Source organism: Pseudophryne corroboree, chromosome 4 (assembly GCF_028390025.1).
Source record: "Pseudophryne corroboree isolate aPseCor3 chromosome 4, aPseCor3.hap2, whole genome shotgun sequence".
Taxonomy (NCBI): domain Eukaryota; kingdom Metazoa; phylum Chordata; class Amphibia; order Anura; family Myobatrachidae; genus Pseudophryne; species Pseudophryne corroboree.
In genome coordinates this window covers 38,426,135-38,449,050 of record NC_086447.1, presented here as the reverse complement: position 1 = coordinate 38,449,050, position 22,916 = coordinate 38,426,135, and positions in this window count along the sequence as shown.

Genomic DNA, 22,916 nt, shown 5'->3' with positions numbered 1-22,916 from the left:
CTGGCAAAGCGTATGAAGGGCTCCATCCACAAGTCCCACATACTTAGCGGAATCGCTCCGTCTTAGCTCCTCCTTAAATTTCTCCAACTGCTTCTGCAAAAGCCAGATGAAGGAAATGACCTGACTCAAGCTGGCAGTGTTTGAACTGACTTCACGTGTGGCAAGTTTGAAGGGTTGTAGAACCTTGCACAACACAGATTCACTCTCCTCTGCACTTCAGTCAGGTGCATTCCCCCTCCTTTGCCTATATCGTAGGTGGATGCATAGGTTTGAATTGCCTTTTGCTGCTCCTCCACCTTGCTGAATTCCACCTTGTTACCACCTCTTGCTTCAGGTGATGGCAGGGCAGGTTCAGGAGTGTTTGCTGGTTCTCCAGTCTTCAGCACGCAGTGGCAGAATGGCAAAAGTGGCCCACAATTTTTCGAGCCACCAACAGCATTTCCTGCACGCCCCTGTCATTTTTCAAAAAATTTTACACCACCAAATTAATTGTATGTGCAAAACATGGGACGTGCTAAAATTTTCTCAGATGTAATGCACGCACAAATCCCCAGGAGAGTCTAAGTGGGCTAAGCCATTGTGTGATGATGTCCCTCAGTTTGCATAAGAGGTTTTAAGAGGTGTGCCTCTTATGGAAACTGGTGATACACAGAGTAGCCTGCCTAGGAATGAGCTGTTGTTTGTGAGATGCTGCTACTGGTGCCGCTGCTGTTATTGCTGTAGGAGGCAATACATCTACCCAGTGGGTTGTCAGTCATGTAGTCTTTAGTGTGCCCAGCTCCACTTGTCCACATTCCCGTGGTTAAGTGGACACTGGGTATAACCACATTTTTCAGGACACTGAGGACACTTTTCTTAATGTGTCTGTACAGTCCAGAAATAGCTTTCCTAGTGAGGTAGAATCTAGATGGGATTTGGTACCAGGGACACAGTACCTCCATCAATTGTCTAAATCCCACTGCACTAATGACAGATACCGGATGCATGTCTAACACCAAAATAGTTGTCAAGGCCTCAGTTATCCACTTTAATAGGATGACTGCTGTCATATTTCCTCTTCCTAGCAAAGGACTGCTGGACAGTCAATTGCTTATTTGAAGTAGTACAAGGGGTCTTCCAACTTCCCCTCTGGAATGACGATTGACTCCCAGCAGAAAAAACAGTAACGGCAGCAGCACCAGCAGTATGCGTACCACTCAAGGATCCTCCGGAGAAATCCCGGATAGGAGAGAACTTGTCAGTCATGCCACTGACATGGCCTGCAGGACTATTTATGTTCATGACTGAGGAGGACATGGACATTGAGTGAGTTGGTGGTGTGGATTGCAGGAGCTTGGATACAACAGGAAAAAGGGATTTAGGTGTCAGTGGACTGCTTACGTTATTAATCAAAGTTTCTGAACTTGACAATGAATTATGATGAATGCGCTGCAGGTGACATATAAGGGAAGATGTTCCTAGGTGGTTAATATCTTTAACACTACCTATTGCAGACTGAAAAAGGCAAAATACGGCCTGACACCTATTGTCCGGATTTGTGGAGAAATAATTCCACACCGAAGAGTTGGCTTTTTTTGATATTTTACCCAGGCATGACAATAGGCTTTCTCATCCCACGGACAACAACTGTCACCACCGGTGCCTGATTTAAACAAACCACATCACCAGCAGAATCCTCCTCGTCAACTTCCTCCTCAGTGCCAGCAACACCCAAATCCTCATCCTGGTGTACTTCAACAGTGACATCTTCAATTTGAATATCAGAAACTGTGCTGTGGATGCTCCTTACAGCACTTGCAGAGGGTGTGCAAATGGTGGAAGGAGCCACCTCTTCCCGTCCAGTGTTGGCAAAGTCAGGCCTAGATATCGTAACCGCGGACACACTTGGGCGCTCCTTGGGGATTTGTGATAACTCTGAACACACAGTTGTTTTTTGCTGTGCTTTAACCAGCTTAATTTTTTTTTCCGAGATTGAAGGGATTCCATCCTCATGAGAAGCTGAGCCACCAGTCATGAACATAAGCCAAGGTCTTAGCATTTCCTTGCCACTTTGTGTCATTAATGGCATATTGACAATTTTACGTTTCTCATCAGATAATTTCTTTTTTTTCTGATTATTAATTTTTGCAACTTGGATTTTACACGCCGTCTATGACATTGGGCATCGGTCTTAGCAGATGCTATTGATGGAATTGCATTGTCAATGTCATGACTGGTGGCAGCAGCAGCTTTAGCACTAGTGCTAGGAACTGGAAGTGGTTTCTGGTCTTCCATTATTTTTTCTCTCAAAATTGTTCTCCATTTCACAGGCCAGCACCCCTTTAATATTACAGCACACAGAACCATGCCCCTTTATTTTCACAGTGCCCCTGTATTCTTACAGCATACAGGAGCATTGTGCTTTTCATTTTTAACTGCACTCAAACTTTTATAGCAGACAGGGCCAGTGTAATGTTATTAAGACATCAGCACCCCTATATTTCACGGCATACAGAAACAGTGTGCTTTTAATTTTTAACTGCACCCAACAGTTTTATAGCAGACAGGGCCAGTGTAATGCTATTAAGACATCAGCACCCCTATATTTCACAGCATACAGGAAAAGTGTGCTTTTCATTTTTAACTGCACTCAAACTTTTATAGCAGACAGGGCCAGTGTAATGTTATTAAGACATCAGCACCCCTATATTTCACAGCATACAGAAACAGTGTGCTTTTAATTTTTAACTGAACCCAAACTTTTATAGCAGACAGGGCCAAGTGTAATGTTATTAAGACATCAGCACCCCTATATTTCACAGCATACAGGAACAGTGTGCTTTTCATTTTTAACTGCACTCAAACTTTTATAGCAGACAGGGCCAGTGTAATGTTATTAAGACATCAGCACCCCTATATTTCACAGCATACAGAAACAGTGTGCTTTTAATTTTTAACTGCACCCAACAGTTTTATAGCAGACAGGGCCAGTGTAATGCTATTAAGACATCAGCACCCCTATATTTCACAGCATACAGGAACAGTGTGCTTTTATTTTTTAACTGCACCCAAACCTTTATAGCAGACAGGGCCAAGTGTATTGTTATTAAGACATCAGCACCACTATATTTCACAGCATACAGAAACAGTGTGCTTTTAATTTTTAACTGCACCCAACAGTTTTATAGCAGACAGGGCCAGTGTAATGCTATTAAGACATCAGCACCCCTATATTTCACAGCATACAGGAACAGTGTGCTTTTATTTTTTAACTGCACCCAAACCTTTATAGCAGACAGGGCCAAGTGTATTGTTATTTAGACATCAGCACCACTATATTTCACAACATACAGGTCAGTGTGCTTTTAATTTGTAAGAGAACTGCACCCAAATTGTTATAGCAGACAGGGCATGTGTAATGTTATTAAGACATCTTCAGCACCCCTATATTTCACAGTATACAGGAGCAGAGTGCTTTGAATCTGTAAGAACTGCACCCAAATTTTTATAGCAGACAGGGCCAGTGTAATGTTATTAAGACATCAACAGCACTATATTTAAAAGTGCCCCTGCCCCCTGTACAACACAGTGACAGCCAGGACAGCAACACACATGTACAGCTGCAGCACGTGGCAGCAGGGCCGGTGCTAGGGTGTTCGGCGCCCTCCTGCAAACTATACATTTTGAGCCTTTCTACAAACACAGATGTGGCCGATCTCATCCTACCCTCAAGTGACCGCATCGCGTTTATGACTAGCTGTGGCCAGTTTTTGGGAGCCTACACACCATGCAATTGTATGGAATGGTGGGCGACAGGGAAGGGTGGCAGGAGAGAGAGGTGATGGGGAGAGGAGTGGGTGACGGAGAGGAGATGGGGAGAGAGGTGTGTGACAGGGAGAGGGTGGCAGGAGAGAGAGGTGATGGGGAGAGAAGTGGGTGACAGGGAGAGGGTGGCAGGAGAGAGAGGTGATGGGGAGAGAAGTGGGTAACAGGCAGGGCCGGACCTAGCTTATTTTTTTGGTAAGCAAAAATCAATTTTGGTGCCTCTTGATGGCGGCTCGCACCACAAAATGGGTGTGGTCTTACAAGAATGGGTGTGGCTACAAAATTGTACCCCCAGGGGTACAGGGCCGGGGTGACAGGGAGATGGGTATGACTGAGGCAGGGGTGACAGGTAAATAGCGAGTGACGGAGGCAGGATTGACATGGACATAACGGGTGACTGAGGCAGGGGTGACAGGCATATAGCGGATGACTGAGGCAGGGTCGACAGGGAGATAGCGGGTGACTGAGGCAGGGTCTACAGGGAGATATCGGGTTACAGGGAGATAGCGGGTGACTGAGGCATGGGTGACAGGGAGATAGCGTGTGACTGAGGCAGAGGTGACAGGAAGATAGTGGGTAACTTAGGCAGGGGTGACAGGGAGATATTGACAGGGAGCAGGGCCACACTGACACACACATATTGTGCAGGGGCAGCTGGCAGCCATGCAGAGACACATACCTTTTCACCTCCGTCATGGGGCTGCTACAGCTCCCTGCTGTCACCACATGATGCACTGTTCCCTCTCCCTGTTTCCGGGCATCTGGGGAGAGGTGCCGGGAGAGGGCTGCGGTGCAGGGAGAACCGTATACAGAAAGGGTGGGCGTCCACGGCGTTATAGAGAGTGAGTCACAATGACTCACTGTCTGCAGCAGCGCCCTCTACTGTCTGGCGCTCTATGCGGCTGCATAACCCGCGTATGCGTTGGGACGGCCCTGGTGACAGGGAGAGAGTGACAAGAGAGTATGAGAGTGAGTGGGTGACCAGAGAGGGAGGTGATGGCCAGGGAGAGGCAGCAGGTGATAGGCAATGTTCCAATAGCTTAGTCTTTAATGACTTACCTTCCGCAGTGCTGCCTCTCCTCCGATTCTATTTTTCTTCTACAGCGTCACAGAGAGATCTTCCAGGGACCGACTGGGCACAGGACAGGTACATACTACCCCTGCACTCCCTACCCCCATTGCCCTGATGCCCCCTCCCCATACACTACACTACCGCCGCTACCCTGCACCCCACACACTACATTGCCGCTACCCTCCACCTCTCTCCCTACACAAACTACACTATAAGACACTTGCCTTCTCTGGCTGGCTACTTTCTTCACGCAGGAGTTGGTCCAAAGGTCAGAGGATGCAGCAGCCGGGAACAGATAATAGCAGACCGCCGGAGCAGGTGAGTATTCCCTTTTATATTTTTTTGTGCTTGCACCACTGGGTTTTCAAAGCAGAATAGCCAGGGTGCAGAACATATTTTTAATATATGCCACGTACCCTCCCTCCCCAGTACACCTTGTTTATATGCCACTTTCACCCCTCCTCAGCACACATTAATATGACACTTCCCCCCCTTCCTCAGCACACATTAAAATGACACCCCCCCCTCCCCATAACACAGACATGTCCCCCCTCTCCAGCACACATTAATATGACCCTCCTCCCCAGTCAGCACACATTAATATGACCCCCCCTAGCCAGCACACATTAATATGACCCTCCTCCCCAGTCAGCACACATTAATATGACCCCGCCTCCGCAGCCAGCACACATTAATATGACCCCCCCCTTTCCCAGCCAGCACACATTAATATGACCCCCCCTCCCCAGCCAGCACACATTAATATGACCGCCCCCTCCCTAGCCAGCACACATTAATATGACCGACCCCTCCCTAGCCAGCACACATTAATATGACCCCCTCCCCAGCCAGCACACATTAATATGACCCCCTCTCCCCAGCCAGCACACATTAATATGACCCCCCCTCCCCAGCCAGCACACATTAATATGACACACCCTCCTCCCCAGCCAACACACATTAATATGACCCCCCCTCCCCAGCCAGCACACAGTAACATGACCCCCCCCCCCCCTCTCCAGCCAGCACACATTGACATGACAGTTTTTCTTCCCCTCCCCACCTCTCGTCTGCAGCAAATTGTACCTGAGCCTCCTCTGTGTGCAGCCCTGTGGTGTGTGGCTGCTCCTCGTACTCTTGTGCAGGCTCCTCCAGCACTGCACACAGGAAGGTGCACCACGTGACTTCCTGTGTTTTGGTGAATCCACGGAGGTTAGAGGGGGTGGATCTGAAGACTGCTGTCTGTGTCTTCAGAGTCAGGGGGCGGGAACAGGGGAGGATAGGGACGCTGCTCTCTGTCTCCAGCTCGACATGCAATGGGAGGAGCAAGGAGGAGAGGGAAGGGCCCTGACACAGGAAATCTCCACACTGAAGAGCGGCTGCCGGCGCTGCTGCTGCCTGTCAGTGTGACAACACTGCGCATGAGCAAGTCTGCAGAACGGGGGCAGCGCCTCTCTGGACCAGCGCCTCCCTGCTTTGCAGACCTTGCTGAGCGGGTAGCGCCGGCACTGCGTGGCAGTAACACCAGTGACAGCCAGGACTGCAACACACATGTACAGCTTCAGGAACCGGCAGTAACACCAGTGACAGCAGGGACAGCCAGGACAGCATCCCTTACACAGCACAGATACACCACAGTGACTGCAGCAGCACCCCAACGGAGCACACACTAACCCCATGCCATGTATCATTTGCATGCTGATGATACTCAAATCTACCTACAGTATCCTCCCCAGATTTATCATCCTCTGTATTTGCTCGTGTCACTGGATGCCTGTCTGCCATCTTATCTTGGATGTCTTCTCGCCACCTCAAACTCAACATTTCCAAAACAGAATTAATTATTTTCCCACCATCCAAGAGTAGTTACCAACCTGATATCTCCATAACTGTTGACAATGCGCCTATCCACTCTACCCCACCAGCACACAGCCTAGGTGTCACCCTTGACTCTGAACTGTCCTTTGTTCCAACTATTCAATCTGTCTCTAAATCATGTTACATGCACCTAAAAAACATTTCCAAAATATGCCCTTATCTTACACAAGACACAGCAAAAACTCTAATCCATGCACATATCATCTCCCGCATTGATTATTGTAATAGTTTCCTTACTGGTCTTCCAAAACATAGGCTCTCACCACTTCAATCCATTTTAAATGCAGCTGCAAGGCTAATCTTCCTTGCTAGACATTCTTTGTCTGCTGATCCGCTCTGTCTCTCTCTCTCACTCTTCAAGTCCAGAGTGACAAATGGCGGTGACGCACGGCAGTTTATATGGGATCCCGACAGTGGGATGATGACATTTTGCCTCATTCTTGTTTCCAAATCTGTCGGGAAGTCCTGAGCAGGGCTCGGATACGGTCTCAGGATGTGAAGTTCGGGGGTGTTCGGTTCTAAGGGTACCGAACCCGCTCATCCCTAGTTATTTTCAAGTTTTCCCAAACTCTGGTTGCAAGTTTTATCTTTGTTTGTCACACCAATTGGTTTCCACATGGATATTATAGAAGATAAATGGCTCCCTCTGTGTTACTGTATATCTTTCATCTGTCCATTCTTTTTCTTTTTGGATTAGATTGGAATACCTGGACTGGATTATTATTGTATATTCCATTATTTTTACATCCTGAGATAGAAGTGCCATTATTTATGTTTTTTTATCTTTCCTTATTTTCTACTTGTTTCTCCACTGATATGAAATTTGTTGTTTTATCCTTGTTTTATGTTGTTAGCTGTTTTATCAATAATTTCCAGATTTTGAGGAATAATGGTTTTTAATTCTTCATCTACTGTAGCAGTACATAGAATTTGATGGCAGATAAAATCCACTTGGCCCATCTAGTCTGCACATTTTTGAACCATATTTTTACCTAAATCCCTATTTGATCCTTATTTCTTTGTAAGTATATCCTTATGTCTGTCCCATGCCATTTTTTTAAATCTCTTCTATCATGTTTTGATTACTGTTATACTGCATTATGAATGCCATTTAAAATGTTTCATTTTCTTTTCTTTTTTTATTTTGGATTAACCCCTTTCTTTAATTTGTGCTACGAATTTATTTTATTTTGTTTTGTAGAAATTGCTCACTAGGAGTTTCTCCTTGACCACTTGACTTTGTTTTTGGGATGCCTCCTCCTACTGTGCATGAAAACATGAGACATCTGATGGTGATGATGAAATCATGCCCAATCCTGTTTTCTGGCATGATTTTATATGGTTTCTTGATGGTATTTGAATAAGATTTGTTGTACTGTATATTTGTCCATCATGGGTATCATTGTTTGGCATGTATTCATGTGACCATCAGTATCATTGCATGTCTGAAGTTCAGGGTTTTAGTATAAGATCTAATGTGCATTTTCATCCATTATATAGTCATTAAACAATGAGTTATAATATGTACAAAATTGCATTTTTCTGGTTTAGTGCAATCTTTTTCTAATTTTTACTTTATTAGTGGAACCATTATTATTATTTTTTCATCTTTTAATGAGATTCTGTTAAGCCATTTATGGGAGATTTATACGATGTATGATGTAATGAGATATGTATAATTTTCATTGTCATATGCTGCTGTATACATGATGTCATCAAGCTGCACTTCTGTGCAGTTCTAGGGGTCAACACTTCACATGGTGAGATGGCGGCTGTAAAGCGAGTTGCTTTTACTTCTCTGCGTATCCCTGATGACAATGTATTGACAGTGAAATGTTGGAATTGATATATCCCTGCTGTGTGTTGTATTATTGATCTGAGTGTCACCTTGCTGATATTTGTATTTGGGCTCTTGCTATAGAGTTCCTTTAGGAGGGCACTGGGGACAGCTGCTTTTGGATTAACTGTACTGTTGCCCTGCAATGATTTGTATATGGGGAAGGGGCTGGACTGCACACTCCTAATTGCAAGCATAATCAGTGGTGCTATCATACTGAGACTTGTAGGTCCACACAGTAATGCAGATGCACACTCCATAGTACCAAGCAGGTCTAATCAAAATAATTATGATGAACTTTGCATTCTAACATAGCACCAAATCACGGTGCATGGGATAACTTTTGAGGTGCTATATGCTAAGCACCTCAATTTTGGTTTACAGATGGAGCCATCTTTATTTTGGCATTTAATAGGATTAACTGAACCTGGGCAGTCAGACTTAATCCCCTGCTGTAATGACTTAATCCCCTGGTGTATTGTTCACTGTATTGTATTGCAGCTGAGAACAATAGATGAAAGGCTTATGCTAATAAACCATGGTGTGCCTAGGTGCAGCAGAGAAACCAAGATGAGTGTGGCTCCATCTGTATGTTAGAATTCAGAGTTCATAATAATTATTCTGATTAGCAGTGCTTGTAACTATGGAGTGTGCACCTGCAATTATTCTGTTTCTGTATGATTTCTATCTATCGCTCTGTCTATCTTCCAATATCAGTGACACTGAAATTAATTTCCTGAATGTGACAGTCAAAATCAGTGCTGGAGGGGGCATGGCCTAGCTGTTGAGCGGGACAGACGCACTCCAGTGGAGCTCCCGTTGCATCGACTGTAAAAGGGGATTTTTCGCCTATATACTCTAGCCTGAGCCCCCTCTATGTTGGCACCAGCCTCACCCTGCCTTCTGTCACCGGTCAGTCTTGTCCGCAGAGCCGGGGAATGGTTCTGCCCATTCCTGTGGGTTGTGGCTGTCTCGCCTGCTGTCAGACGTATTTAGCTATCCACTATCCAAGGTTGGCATATTTTCTCCCTGTGCCCGCACCCCTGTTTAAGACTGTCATACTCCTGCACTGGGTGACTTCAGGACTCCTGCACTGTGTCCTGGAGAGAGTGCTACCACAGGCTGCTGGCATTTCTATATCCTGCTCACCGCCAAGCTCCAGCTAGGAATATTTTATTTATCAATTTGCAATCATCTATGCTTCTAGCCATCAGTCAGAGTGTTTTTGGGACTGCTTTCCATATTTTGGGAACGATAACATTTTTGTGCAAGCGTTGAGTTTGAAGGTTTTAATCCGTGTCACACTACTGATTTCCTAAGCTTCCTCAAGTTGTTTTATTAATCATCTCTCACTGGACTCTATTGGAAGTCATTGGTTTTCTGGATTGGGTTTTTCATGCCATCTAGTGACTCGTTTGCACTACATCACCCCGGTTAACATTTTCTTATTAGATCTCTCTGATGCTCAGGGTTTTTTTTCATATGTATCCACGGAAAGCAGTTTCTATTAAAGAGAGACTTCGTGTAATGGATGTTTTGAACCGCTTTCCACTGTTCACCCAGAACCTCTACAATTTTGCTTGTTTATTACATTTGCACTGTCTCAGTTTCACCATGTCCAAACACAATAACAAGGTTAAAAATAATGTGCAACAAGGAAATATGCAACACTTTTCATGACCAATGTCGCTCCACCCTTTGGACTCTCCCCCGGCTTCTTCGGCAAACTCTCCAGGAGAAGATACAACCTCTGGTGATTCTATTGCTACCAAATATGATATTCAGGCGATGATGTCTGATTTGAGCAAAACTCTTACTGCCAACTTCCAGCAATTATTTGCTGATTTACGTAATGATTTGACTTCTCTCTCTAACCGTACAGTCACACTGGAATCTAAAGTTGACTCCAACTCCAAAGGTCTACTGGAGTTTTCTCAGTATGGCAATTATCTGTATTGGGAAGTGGAATTTCTATGGGATAAAACTGAAGATCTTGAAAACAAAGTAAGATGACGTAATCTTCGTATACAGAATATTCCTGAGTCGGTCACATTTCATGACCTTGAACCATATCTGACACATCTTTTCCATAAACTGGTTCCTCCCCTTGTGGATCAAACATATTAAAAGTGCTCACAGAGCTCTCCAGCCGAAACTGAAAGAGGTAGACCCTCCTAGAGATGTGGTGATGAAATTTCTATCCTTTAAAGTAAAAGACCAGGGCCAATATTTACTAATATTCGTGTTTGTGTTGGATTGTGTAGTGTTGAAACTCGTCTTGTATCGGGTGCATATTCATTCAACTTTTTAAAACTATATACGCCAAGTTACGAAGCAGTCGACTTTGACTATGATTTTCGTGTTTTCCGATGTCGATGCCAGTCATTGTTGTTTGCGTACGTGTATTTGTTGTTTTTGGTGTTTTTTTTTCTAAGTTAAATGCGGCAGGGTTTTTTTTTTCGCGGTCGCATTTTCACTTTTAGTTTCATTTTTCATCCCCGTTCGTGATTGGTTTTGTTTCAGATGGTAGGAGTGTCTGTGTGCAACCATATAAATTCGCCCCAAAGCGTCCGCACCTCGTGGGTTTAGTTAGTGGTGAGGAGGGAGGTTGTGCTGTGGAGGTTGGTGAGTAGTTGTTTTGGTGAGGAGTTTTTTGGGCGATTTCTGAGTGTAGTATTGTGTTTGAAAATAGTCTTGTCATTCTTACAGTCTTGTATTTTGTGGTTTAGTCTCCTTTTTGGTCCAAGTTTTTATTATAGTCCCTTGTCACTGTGTGTGGGTGTGTGTGTGTGTGTGGGTGTGTGTGTGTGCGTGTGTGTGTGTGATTTGTGCAGTGGTAGTTGCGGAGTGTGTTTTTGTCTTTTTATTTTTCTGTGTTAAGTGTTTAGACACACAATTATGTGTGACTCACAGGTGGGTGAGGTGGAGGGTGTGAGTGAGGGGGAGGCGGTCGGTCAGGTGGAGGTGAGTGTGAGTGAGGTTAGTGAGGTGGAGGAGGTGGGTGAGGTTGCTGCAGCAGCCTCAAGTGACAGTGATAGTGACAGTCAGAGTGCTCTGCAGCCACGCACCACTACTAAGACTGGGCGGAATGTCAAGTTTACTTATGCAGAAAATGTGGCATTGGTGCGGAGCTGATGAAGTATCAGTGGCAGCTATTTGGCCCTGAGTCCGCCAAGGTGCCAACTCGGAAGAAGACGGTGTTGTGTGCGAAAGTTGTTGCTGCTGTCAATAGTGAGGGGGTGGTCAAGCGGACGGAGGACACGTGCCGCAAATGGTACTATGACATAAAGCGAAGTGTCAAGTCCAAAATGTCCAAGGAGGCGAAGTCGGCTCAAAAAGCCGGTGGTGGCCAGCCCTATATTGCAAGATATCTGGAGTATGAGGAGCTCATGCGGAGTGTAATACCTCCTGAAGGAGTCACTGCAACCCATGTCCGGGATTCAGATAGGCCCAGGAAGAATGGTGAGCATGTGTATTTGCAATAACATTCTATGTTTTTTTTTTTATTTAATTCTAATGTGTGTCATGTGACGTTGCATATTACTCCCATCTTCAAGTGTGTGTCAGCAAATACCTTGTTTTTGGTTGTTTTCTACAAAAGCCAATGTAACATCTTACATTATTGTATGTCATTTTTTCCCCCCCTATTTTTTCCATGTGTAGTTTGGACTTGGTGTGTCATAGAATTGTCCTGCAATAATGTATTCCTTTTGCACATTTTGATAGTTTAAATTTTGACTAGGTTTGAGATTTATGTTATCCATGTGCAATGTTGTTAAAACAGTGGTTGTCATGTTAGAGGCTGGAGTAGTGGAAAGTGGTTTGAAAACCATTTACATGTGTAATGTCCTTATTACTGAATGTTTTCTTTTTTGACAAAAAAACACTATTTGTTTGTTCAGTTTGAGGCTATATTTGTACCCAGACACAACACTGTTTTTAAAAAAAATAAAATATTTTTGGTGTTGTAGTTTTGGTTGCCTCATATAGTGGTAATGTGTGTTTGGAGTGCCATATCACAGAGCAATTTCTATATTGCATATGTAATATTTGACCTTTCATTACCAAATGAAGATGTGTGTGCTTTTGGTTATTATTGTCTGTATTTTGACTTGTGTCCTATGTCTGTGTCCTGTACATGTTTTCCTGTGTTGCACTTTCCATAGTGCATATGGCTATTGGACAATCTTTATTGTTTTATGTAGTGGTTTCTTGGTTTACGGTCCTTATGTTTTTTAAAAATGCAAAACACGCTCTTTTAATTTAATTAATGTTTATAAGCATAATGGGTGGATGTATCCACAATAGCATTATTACATGATTTCTTATTTTGGTTTTACAGTGTTGGAAAAAAGAAGTACTAGTTGTCCTACAGTAACTCCCATTACATTTGATGATGTTGACGCGGCGGAAGCAGGTAAAGTGTCCATTGTAGTATAGGGTATGTTTGTAAAGGAATGGCCATAACAACATTTCACTTTCAATACTAGGTCCATCAAAAGAAGTCTGGAGCAGCAGAAGTTGGACTTCAGTAACACAACAGCCAAAAAAAAGGGGGAAGCAAAGAAAGCAAGGTCTGATGTCCAGGGCAAACCACAGCAGGCTACCCCGCCACAAAGATTATCAACAGTATGTTCGGGCCCCACACTCCAAATTTTGGACACACCTCCAAGACGTGAACCACACTCCCCTCAGCTTGAATGTGAGTATGAAACTGTAAAAATGAAAATTTAAATATATTAATCAAACTTTTACTTAAACGCACTAGGTCCAAACACATAAAAGTATGATATACTTACCGAAGTCAGTAAAAGATGAAATGGAATTCGAGCAAAATGGCCTTGTCCACATCCTGTAAATATATGTATGTCCACTTCAGCCATACAGTAGCACATTGTGTGTAAGATGCTGCAACAGAAACTCATGTTTATTTTGTGAAAATAGTATGGTGATTTTACAATTTAACACGTGTGTTTGAACTAACATGGCCAAATACATATAAAAACATTACTATGTTTGTTTAAATACAAATATAAGGTGACACATTATGGATTTCAAAGTGTTTTTATGGTGGAGTATGTGTGATCTACAAGAAAACTAATGTGTTTGCTTTCACAATGAAATAACCAGACCCATTTGCCACAAACAGGCATATGTATGTATTTAAGTTATGAGTGATGATGTTGCTGTGCAGGATATCTGGAATCAACAGACAATGACATGTGTTCCACGTGTAGTGATTTGTTAGAATTGATCAAACATATGGCTAGCTAATGTTTTTTTTAATAATTTCTACTTCTGGTCCTGGTAACAGCATCCCTCCGCAACATCAGCAAACAATTAGCAGTTCTGGTACGACTACTCCAAATATCACGCCAATGTCATCATCACCAAGATGCTCCACCAGAGCACGCCAACATGACAGTGGTAAAGGCAAAGGGCAGGACAAGCAGCCAACCAAAATCAATTAACATTGAAAACTCACATTTTTTATTTCAGAGAAGTAAATCAAAATACTTAGTAAGTGTTTGTTTGCTAAAAAGATATAACACTTAGCTCCTTGACAATTTGAACAAAATCATTAATTAGAAGTGGTACAAACAGCAACAGGAAATTTGTATGCACATTTATACTTTACCATTTTTGTCATTTTTTGGAGGAGGGAAATGTTTGTGATGCACATAGATGTTAGCAGGAAGTAACCAGACCACTTGTTTTTTTCTAATCATTACTCTTTGTAGATTCTAATAATTCTCTGATCCTGCACACGCAATCATTGCCAGGCAGCCACATACATGTTAGCAGGAAGTAACCAGACCACTTGATTTTTTTCTAATCATTACTCTTTCTAGATTCCAATCAATCTCAGATCCTGCACACACAATAATTGGCAGCCAGCAAGAATTTCTTTAGCATGAAGTAACCAGACCACTTGATTTTTTTCTAATCATACTTTTTCTAGATTCCAATCAATCTCAGATCCTGGCATAATCATCCATGACCAATGCAACTTACAATGTGAATTAAAACTGATTTACATTTCTTCTGTAGACGACTTTACAAGAAAAACACAATAGAGTTGTGTAAAAGTGTCCTAATATGTTTGTTTACATTGATAAAGCTAAATATTTATCTTACTTAAAACCCTTTAAGAGGTCTAAGAACACTGTACGCTATTGACGTATGGAATACCGTAAGGGTACGCACGTTGCGTAACAATCGATTAGCCGTAGTCGAGACGCTCAAGCGTCACGTTCGCTCACGGCCAAGAGATCACAGGCAGGCACGCTATTGGCTGCCAACTAACGTAATGGTTCGCTATTAGCGTAGCGGACGCTCGGGACCACGAGGAGATCACCAGCGGCGCAGACGCTCACAGTGTAAAACCTTTACAACTAAACCATAAACAATGTATTATGCAGTAAAACCTTGGTGTAGTGTTAGAGTGTAAATGTAACACAGTGTAACCTTATTAACTTAAAAGCAGTTCGAGCGTCTCCGACGCTCTTAGAATACTTAGAAATATAAGAAATACACAGATACCGACCTTAGGTTCTAACACCTTATATGAACGTTATATTTGCAAAGGAATAATACAATACAAGTCATACACTACCAATATAACATAGACTAACTAACCAGATAACTACACATGAAATACAATACAATACAATTACGTTTAAGGGAAAATGAGAGAGAAAGAGAAGAGAGAGAGAGAGAGATATGGCTCACAATAATAATAAAGACAATATGATTGCGGAGAAACTTACGCACAAAGGGAACGATCGCATGCGCCTTTCTGAATATCCAGCTCCCGATTATCAGTGATGAGAACCGTTGAAGAGAGTGAGCTGGATCAGATCGGCTTGTCTATTTATGCCCCACACACAATACAATTCAATGGTCCCTACAATCTCATTGTTCATTGGACACAGGAATTCGTCTTCGCATTATAACAAAAGGTCATAGGTTGATTCATACAGGTGGGCTGTGACTATTTCCAACTGCTCAGGTGGGTGGGAAACTAGGTTTCCCGCTGCATGGATAAGTAAGTGCAAATAATAGTAAAAGTACATAAACTTCTTATGTCCATAACTATTCGCACGAGCGATTAATCCGCTTCAAACCAACACCGGAATATTGCTAATTAAATACTCTTCCGATGGATACTAAACACCACTGTATAACCCATGTCTGACCCTTCGTATCAAACAAAGAGGGATCTCTTTGTCTATGAACATGCTACATTAACTAAACTTTCAGATTCTATCAAAGGGACCATAATCTACAAAATACATTATATGGTTAAAATATGTAACGATTGAGTCGCACGCTAGGAGCACATAAACTCTACCGTAAATGCGCATACCGTGCGCCTGCGGGTGTACGTAACAGCGGGTATGCATATGCACGGGAGAGCGCACGCATGCGCAGCGCGGACATGTATGAGGTGCAAATATGGCAGTGTGCATCATGATATTTTTCTGACTTTGACAGTCCACCCTTTGGCAGTCACCAATAACTGCCACTTCCTAAAACATTTCAAAAAGAGAAAAATATATGTCATGTGTAAATACATTTCCATGGTCGGGTAAGGGAGGAGAGAGCAGAAGCATGTGTGTATGAATCCATGTTTGGGGTAGTCATGTATCATCGTGCCGTACGTGTTGTAAATCAAGCTTCGAGGTATTGCGAAGTATATATTTGAATTCCTTCTTATCCCGTATTAATGGTCTGTGGATGGGCTGTCAAACTTTACCGAGCTCTTTTCGGCTTTTGGTTGTAACAAAATGGGGGAGCACATTTTAGTTGATGATACATGAATGGGGGAATATGTGATTGCTGATATCTGTGCCTGTATTCCCTATCGACTATGTGTGTCATTACCTGAAGGTTGTAGAAATGAAGATAAAAAACAATTATGGTAAATGCAGTGGTATTCTATGTCAGGTTAATGAACATTTGTCGGTTGAAGTCTTGTCTGGTGTTTGTTGAATGCAGTCTTCTTTGGGCTTTTGCCAAAAAGTGTGGGCAAAAAGCTTTGTCAATGTCCATAGACTTACAAAAGTGTTGGGCTAGCGTAAATTTAAAATTTCTAGGGAAACTGGGGGTCTATGGCATAGTTCATCAATTATCTGTGTACAAGGTTTTCAAAACTTCTTCTTTAATCCATCTGTTGTCTGTATACAGGATCGTCAAATTCCTCATCTAAGTGGGTCTTTTTACCTTGGAGAAAACGGAAAAACAGGTGAAAGAAACGGACCGTATAATCGCATTTTCATCACATCATTGTCTCTACCATTGGGTCATAAATCAAATCCATTGGAATTACAATTTCCTCACTCCTTAGACTCATTACCCTGGTACTACGTTTGCACTTCATTAAAGCCTGACCGCATCTAAATATCAAGCCAATCGATATGACAACACCCAAGATACATAGGAGAAACTTCCCTACATCCATTATGACTCCTTGAGCCCATTCTCCTAAACCAGAGAACCAATTTCGCGGGTTCAACCATGACACCCAACCAGTCAGCTCATTACCCACAGCAGCAAGGGTGAGATTGTGTCTCCTGCGAAATTCCCACTTTAATTGGAGAATATCGTCCATCTTTTGGTCTATGACCTCGACCGGATCCTCGGTACTATTCGTAATATATGTGCTGCATTTCACGCCTTACTGCGTTGCCAGTGTGACACAATATCCACCTGTCACTGCTGTGAGATAATTAAGAACCATTCTATGCTGAACCAGTTCTGTTTTATAAGCTTGAAGCTCTCTTCCAGTATACCTAAAAGTGTCATCATACATTTCTGTGATATTGTCTAATAAATTTGCAAGCGCAGATATGTATCTATAGTTCAGCACTCCTCTAGCGGTGCGAGTGAAATCTAACGCGAGTAGAACCTGAATCCCGGTGGATTCATGGATCATGTCAGAGGCCGAATGCTCTGTCCTTTCTGTCAGTTGCCTTTTAACTACGTGCTCGTAATGAGTGTGAGTATAAGGAGCTTGGGCACCATGGTGAATATCTTTCATTTTGGCATGTGATACAGTCATTACCTCAGGCAGTACTTTTCCAATATAACACAATCCTTCAGAGTTTGGGGCAAGCCACTTATACGCCTTCCTCCCGCATATGAAATATGCATCATCGGGGAGAACATATGGAACGGAGTAGGACATAACCATATTACACATCTTCCATGTGAAATCTCGTAACCCTAATTCTCCCATCTGTCTAGTACACGTATCAGTTTGTACGATATGTGCACAGTATCCTGGTGATACCTCTCCAACTCTCGTAATCCTACTTCCTAGGGTATACCTATATCGGAAAGATTTTTCTCTACTGGCTATGTGGCGTATAAGCTCTGTATCTGTAGGCATTCTATCTGCTCTATATGAAAAGGTCATGGTTTGGTTACTCCATGACACTTCCCAATTTCCTGGCTTTCGGGGATTGGAAATGTTAAAACATATTAGGGATCTATCCACATGATATTGGTGGAGCTTCAAACTAGGAGGGCTGGAGATATTAAACCTTCTGTCCACCGGTCTCCAACCCTTTAGCTCAAGTACCTCCCCTACCGTTAAAGGGAATGGTACTAGTCCTGATTTGCTATGACCTTGAGGTACTTGAGAGCATACCCAACAATCTGTCTGATTTAACACATTACCCACTAAGGAGTGATAGTCACTCAATGGATTCCGGTCCATGTGGATATTAAAACTGGATTGGCATTTCTTGATGCACCCATCCTCAACTACATTGTCACAGAGCCTACAGATACAGTTTTCTTCAGCTAACAATCCTTCAGAATTCCTTCTATTGTCAATGCTATCGGATCTTTTTCTGATACTCGCCTTTACTTGTTGATTAAGTTGTTCTTGGAAAACTATGCCTCCATCTCTGTCATCAGAACCCATTCCAGAACCTCTCTAGACCTCCATGGTACTCTCGCCGGAACAGACTGCTCTGGTCAACATCATGGTCAACAGGAAAATCCGGATCACAGTCTCTTGGGGCAAGTCCATCTTATAGGAGGAAACGGAGAAGAATGAGAAGGGGGAAAAAAATAGTTGAGGGAGAGGGGATGGGAAGTGGAGAAAAACAATAAAAGGGAACAGGGAATCGACAACTGCTTTCGATCTTTTGATTTTCAATGCTCTGGTGCCGCCTCAGTCCTCTTGGAACAGACACTCCAGTGATACAACTTCCTCTACCGTCTGTTCCTTATCACGGGACCTCTCTGGATCAGCAACCTTCTTACAGTGGGACGAATGAACCCAAGTCTCTCTCTCGGCAACCTTCAATGCTGTAGTGCTAGTCAATAAGACTTGGTATGGTCCTTCCCATCTGTCAATAAGGCAACCTGAGCGTAGAAAATTCCGTATCATTACATAATCCCCAGGTTCAATGTCATGACAATTACTATCTGGTAAATCAGGAATCACTAACTTCAAATTATCATTTTGATTCCTTAGCTGTTTACTCATGTTAACCAGGTATTTTACAGTTACTTCATTGTTACACTTCAAATCATCCTGAGGGTTAATTATAACATGCGGTTGTCGACCAAACAAGATTTCAAAGGGAGACAGATTAAGAGGGGACCTGGGAGTGGTTCTGATGCTGTATAGTACAATGGGTAAAGCTTCAGGCCATGTCAATCCTGTCTCTGCCATAACTTTGCTCAGTTTATTTTTAATAGTGCTGTTCACTCTTTCCACCTTCGCACTCGCCTGGGGGCGGTATGGAGTATGCAGCTTACTATCAATTCCCATCAACTTACACATTCCTTGAAAGACATCACCTGTAAAATGGGTACCCCTATCACTTTCAATTATTCTAGGGATACCGTATCTACATACAAATTCCTGCACAATTTTCTTAGCGGTATTTGTGGCCGCAGGAAATGCTTCGACCCAATTTGAGAATACATCTATACAAACAAGTACATATTTCAAATTTTGACAAGGGGGTAATTGTATAAAGTCAATCTGTATTACCTGAAAAGGGCCGCCTGTAGGTGGGATATGAGATGGTTCTGTTGGTATTGCCTTTCCGATATTCTTCCTCAAACAGGTAAGGCATGACATTGCTCTTTTACCTTCATGAGATGAAAATCCTGGGGCGCACCAATATGCTCTTACCAACTTACACATTCCCTCCTTGCCCAGATGAGTCAGCCCGTGTGCTGCCTCAGCTAAACATGGAAGGTATGCTCTGGGGGCCACTGGTTTACCTTGTCCATCCGTCCAGAGTCCTGAGGACTCCTGGCCATATCCTTTTGCCTTCCAGACTGCCTTTTCCTGTGTGGAACACAAATTTTGCATTTCACACAACTTTTGTGTGTTGATGGTATTAAATACCATCAGTTGTGTGGTGTCTGTCTGTCTGGGGGTACCAGCTGCTAACTTAGCAGCTTCGTCTGCTCAGCTGTTACCAAGTGATACTGGGTCCTGGCTATACAGGTATGGCCACACCCCTATTGGGTATGGTGACCTCCCTGAATCCTGCTGGCAGCAACTACTTGTGAAGGGGTTAACTGGGAACTGCCAGAAGTTTGCCAGTCTCCTTTTGGGGGATATCTTTTTGTTTCCCCTGTATGTGGCTCATAACTCCGTCTCTGCGGACCCTGATCCCAATGTCGTGTGTCATGTCGTGGTCTAGGGGGTTGGTATGATTTTTGTGAATTTTTCACTCTACAGTCTCGTGCCATGTGTCCCTGTCTATGACAAGAATAACAAGTTACCACATTTGACTTACCCACAGGGTTTGGTGATTTATACAAAGGCTGCCTTGTGGTCAGGGCCTGTATACTTACGGCCATTAATTTATCACCTTGTAATTCCCTGTGTCTGGTGATATTCCGATCGTGATCAATAGCTGCCTCTCTCAAAGTAGCCACCGACAGACCTCGACAACATGGTTGAGTGGTCTGTACCCTTGTCTTTAATGCTTCTTTTAAACCATCCATTAGCACAGATACTGCTACTTCTCTATGATTTATGTTGGTTTTAATGTCCTCTATGCCTGTGTATTTAGCCATATCTAGTAATGCCCTGTGAAAATACTCTGCAGCTGTTTCTGACTCCTTTTGTTTAATGGAGAAAATTTTGTTCCATTTAACTACAGCTGGAAAATACTCTTTTAACTGTAAATTTATTCTATTTACATTGTCTTGGTTGTACACATCTGTAAGGGGTACATCCTGATCCAATCCACAGTCAGCTAAAAATTGAGCTGAGTCGACATTGGAGGGTAAACATGCCCTCAGCAATATCTGACAGTCTTTGTTAATGGGCTCTACAGTGTTCCCTAGGTCTCTGATGTATTTCTGGCTAGCAACTAGATCTTTTCTAGGATCAGGGAATTCGGACACTATGGTTCTTAATTCCATTCGGGAAAATGGGCTGTACATGGCAATGTTTCTGATAGGAGTGACTCCTGTAGTATCAGTTTTCCCATTTGGCACAGCTATTACCCTAACGGGATTAAGCCTAACAACATCATTCTGAGTAGATTCTACAGCCTGTGGAGAAATGGTTTCAGCATAGTGTAAGGTGCCGTACTTACCCGTTGATACGACCTCACCTGTCCCTCCGCTAGGGGCCTTTGCTACTAATCTTAAGGGTTGGGCCGTACCTACTGTTGTTTCTGATAAGGTGGCTGCTAGAGAGAGCGCCGATATTGTTGCCGATTCGTCCTCTTGATCACACTCCTGGGGAAAGTTTAAAACAGGGTACAACTTGCACGGGTTAATATTTGCATTGGTTAACTTATTAACATTATCCTTAACATTTATACAGTTGCTAAGTATTTGTTTGTTACACCCTAGTGCGTCATTCTCCGCAACCAACTTCTCTCCTGATATATATGGTGGCGGCGGTGCCATGGCTATCAGTTTCCTGATAGGGTTAGATCCCGCCGCCTGAGCCAATCCTCTCTGTATTTCACCCTCCTGTTGCCATAACTGCAAATAATCATAATGTTTGATCCGTCTCTTTGCTGACTTAATGAGACATATCCTCCTCCTTAGATTCAGTAACACATCTGGGCTAAAGCTGCCTACTCTTCGGAACTTCTCCCCGTCATGTACCGTCATTCTCTCCCATTCATCACATAAAACCTTTGTGTGTGAACCGTATTTTTCACACATTACATACCTTGCCGACCCGATTGGTCGGTTTACTGAATCAACCCGAACCGAGGTTGATCGCCCCCTACCTGAACAATTGGCCCCCATACCTGCAGGTGTTGCTTTCACTACCTCTGACCTTAATCAGGGTCTTCAGCGAACCCTTACAAAAACCAAAATGTTCAAGATAGGCTGACGGTGGCGGTTTACCGAGTACCCCACTCACTCGCCCACGCCGACCAATACGACCTACACACTGCCCTAGTGCTGGCGTACTCGACCCAGGGCCCCTGCGACCTGAACCTCTATTTACTGGAACATGTGAGGGTGATCCGCAGAGCACTTACTCTTTCCAGTAACTATTGGTTGCTGGATAGTTCCTTAGTGACCAGCGAACTTCCCTTAAAATAAAAAAAAATTACACAAATCACGTTAGAATGTACAAATAGTGTTTATGACCCCTTTCGTATACAAATGGCACTAGGTCAGATTACTAACTAATGCACACAATTACGTGCGGTACAATCGTTCAGTACATAAGCAACTAATCTTATGTACGGAGCGACCAACGGAATCGAAAATTACGGCTGCGAATTCCTTCAGCCAGAGCTTTATGGCCTATATGGGTTCCGCACCAACCCTTCCTGGTGTTGTGCTACTTGTCTCTATAGCGGACTTCTTAGTCTGCTGTAACTGGACCTCCTGGTCTTGTTATAAGACCTCCTGGTCTGCTACAGTATGACCTCCTGGTCTGCTACACTCTAATGCTCAAATTTTATGTTTAACAAGGGATGCCTCCCTAGCCACCATGTACGTCACTTACATGTATGTACCTCACGAGAACTCGACTTCTTGTGGTTCAACCTCAAAAATTGTAGAACTTATATATGCAAAACACTCACTCACCACATGTACACTTTTGTTTCTATTTTTATTTCTGCGCAGAAATTTCTTTCCTTTAGACCAGATGAGTTGTAAATTGGAGAAGGATCTATTGGCTTAAATTTCGGACACTAAAATCGACTTGCGCTATTTATCGCGTTGCCACCTTTTCGCCTGTTAAAAATAACACTATCGTGTGATTTGAGTTACGTGGGCATACCCGGACGCTCCGTTGCGTAATATACGCTGCGTGCATCGGCCTTTGGGTTGCGCACGCGAGTCTCAGCCTTTTGT